Source organism: Podarcis gaigeae (assembly GCF_964106915.1).
Source record: "Podarcis gaigeae genome assembly, chromosome: 5".
Lineage (NCBI taxonomy): Eukaryota > Metazoa > Chordata > Lepidosauria > Squamata > Lacertidae > Podarcis > Podarcis gaigeae.
The window spans coordinates 20825780-20829239 of record NC_139681.1 but is presented as its reverse complement, the minus strand read 5'-3'; the positions used below and the strand labels follow the sequence as shown (position 1 = coordinate 20829239).

The following is a 3460-nucleotide window of genomic DNA, read 5'->3' as shown; positions in this document are numbered from 1 at the left end:
GGGACCCTGAGGGTCATCTCTTCCAAGCCCCTACAATGCTGGAATCCTATTGTTTTTCTACAAACAACAAATGGGTAGTTTAAAAAGACCCTACCATCAGAAACCATTTTCTCCATTAAATGCATAGTTTGGAAACTGAAAACACACTCATTGAAGACTGTTGGGACGCAACCAGAGTAATAAACCAAACAAACAACGAACTCTATAATATTATTTCCTTGTGGTCTCAAAATATGAGCAACCCATAATAATCATGAACAGGTAACAACCCTATCATTAAAATTTGCAGTGTAATCCTTATGATTATGATTAACTATTAAACAATCAACATTAACTTGCATAACAGCACACAACAATACAAGATTTACACCACACACTACATCCTTACAATCTACAACTACTTTTCAAAGAAAGAGGAAAAAGGAAAATAAAGAAAAAGGTAAAGATAAAAAATCAAAGTAATTAAAATATAATTCCGATTATTCTCATTGTACTATTTCTCATGTTGTTATTTATCACACAGTGCCTTATTGTTGTTCTGTTTTCCAAAATCTTATCAAAGAAGTTCTATTGTATTTGTTATCACAATAATTTTTCAAATATTCTTTAAATACTATCCATTCCTTATTGATCTTCTGCATCAGGTATCCTCTAACTCTCGCTGTCATCCTTGCCAATTGTAAGTATTCTATCATTTTAACCTGCCATTCGGTTTTTGTGATGGGTCTTTTCACTCTTCCAATTCTTCGCCACCAGGATCCTGGCTGCTGTTTTTGCGTACATGAAGAGTGGTCTGCTATTTTAAAAAAATCTGTTGACATTATTGCTAAAAAGAAGGCTTCTGGTCTGGTCTCTTTGTAAATGGGGATTTTAGTATCTTTTTAAATTCATTACTAAGATTATAGCACACTGTAAACTTCATGTCCACTTCCATAATTTCTTCCACTGGTTCATGTGAATATTCTATCCAAGTTCTTGGGCCCAACGCATCAGGACCGCTTTTTTTTACCTTTTCTTTTACCTCCCACTCAAGATATAGATTGTACATTTTTGAAATATATTTTCCTTTGGATTGGATTAGTTCTTTTTCCAAATCTGATATCTTATTTTCAAATCCTTTTTTTAATCTATACTTAATCTTTCATTGAATTGAAAATATGGTAACTAATCCATCAGGTACAACCTAATTTCTTCAAACTTCTTCAGCGTCAATTTGTTATTGTTTTCTTCTAATATCATTCTATACATTGGCAGTCTCCTTTCATATTTTTCTTTTTTACTGCCATGCCTTCTGTCGGTGAGGTCCCCCAGGGGGTCTTTGGTTGTAGTATTTCTTTATATTTTCTCCCATATTTTATAAGGGGATTTTCTCACTATATGGTTTTAAAAAAAACTGTGTACCGTCACCTTCTCATAGACTAAATACGTGTGCCACAAAAATAAAATCCACTGAATTAAATGGGACTTACTCCATAGTGTGTTTAGGATCGTAGTCTTAATTTAAAAAATGAAATAAAAAATAAGCTTTCCTTGCAGTTGTGGCTGTGAATGCCTATTTTATTCAGTTGTATTTTATCCTTTTCTGATACTTTCCAAACAGCTCTGAGACTTTGGTAATCATCCAATTTTGGTTAACCTGTTCAGAGGAGAGGATTCAGGTCAATCTGTTATAAAACAAGAGTGACTACAGAACTGAAAGCCTCTCTTCTATCTGAGATGCATTGGTGACACTTTCCTATCACAGGCCTTGGGTGACAGCCCATTAACCTCAAAACACCTCTTTATGAGTAACAGGCCATATAACAGGATTGTGGACAAGAGGGACCAGACGCTGTGGCAGAGACAGGTACCAACTTTGTTCCCGTATCTAGTTTAACATAATTATTACAGGAGCTAAGAATGTCAATAGAACCTGAGGGGCTAATTCACCTGCTCATCTTCCAAAGTACCGTAATATATGCCATCAGTTGCCTTCTAACTGGTCTATGCAAAAGAATGAATGAGCACAAATCTGAAATGGCAGTATAGAAAAGCCAAAGAGGGAACATTTCACCTTCTCAGGATGCTCTGTCACTGACCTTAAGTGTGTTCATTATTGAATGACGTGACCTCAAACCATGAGACCATTGTATTACAATGCACCAGTGCTATTATTTGCAGATGGAATCAACATAATAGGGGCTGGGTTTACGGTTTTTAAAACCACACTGGATGTGCTAAAAACTGGTTTACAAGTGCAAAGATGTCTGTGTTATCAACTACTGTTTTTGGTGCATCACTGCAGTTTAAAAGGTCATTATCCTCAACTGTATAATTCAGCATTTAGTTTCCCTCTGATCTACAAGCTCCCCATCAATTGTGTCCCTGCAACTCAGGATAACCCTTTATGCATCCAATGAAATGAATTATATTGTGTGTGTCATAATATATATTTTTTATCTTTCAGGTGCTACAAGACTCTTCTGTTGGTTTTGCAGAATTGAAAAGATTCGCCCTGCACCAATTTTACAATGATTGCTCACAGATTGAAATGGTGATCTGAAAAAGCCATTGTTAAATGGGAATGAATGAATGAATGAATGAATGAATGAATGAATGAATGAATTTATTACGGTCATAGACCAGAAAAAACAACAACGATGGTTTACAAGGGGAGTAATGGTGTCAATTAAAAATTGTAAAATTATACATAAAAGCAATACACATATGCGCGCACACACACACACACACACACGCACACACGCACTACAATGTATGTATAGACTTAAAAAATGAGGGGGCTTGTCCAGGGGTCAAGTCTTTTACTTTTTTACAGCTAATGCCCTCCGCTTGATCGCAGCCGCAGAAAATTTGGCCACTTTCAGTGTTACTTCTGGGTTTTTATCTCCTAGTAGGATTTTCAGCCGCTGAGATTCAGATCGACCTGGAAATTTCTGAACAATAGGGGAAATAAACAGTGACCTGATATCCCCATAGAGGTCGCAGTGTAGCAACACATGTGAAACCGTTTCCACCTCTTTCAGACCACATGGGCAGACTCGTTCAGCATAGGGTTTGCCCACGTATCTGCCCTTTTGTGCTAGATTCTACTGTCTCAAATGAAGGGCATCTCAGCCTGTGGTCTTTATCTTGCAGGTCATGATTACAACATCTTATTGTGCTTAAATAAGAAAGAAACTCTGATCTCCCTCACCCCCTGCTATGTGAAACACATTACCCTACTGTGGATTGTGGAGTTGTTGTTGTTGTTGTTTTCTAGTGGGCCAGCATGGCTACTTTTGTTTTTAATTGAGCTTATTTACAATGGATAGAGTACTCGTCATCTCCAAGTGAAAGCAGCTTTTTCTTTCTTTTTTTAGGGATGAGGAGCATACAGAGTCAGTATAGACTGAGTTCATCTTCTGAAGGCAAGGATATGGTTTTTTAGTTTGTTTTTTAATTGCATGCATTAAATGCTTGT

At 36.6% G+C, this 3460-nt stretch overlaps 1 long non-coding RNA gene across 1 annotated transcript; it reads left to right on the top strand.

Moving 5' to 3' along the window:
- The first annotated feature begins 1691 nt into the window (after window positions 1-1691).
- LOC310845482 lies at window positions 1692-3209 on the top strand. Its single transcript, XR_014564793.1, has 3 exons — window positions 1692-1846; window positions 2447-2533; window positions 3136-3209. It is a non-coding gene; the product is annotated as an uncharacterized lncRNA (long non-coding RNA).
- Window positions 3210-3460: the final 251 nt, after the last annotated feature.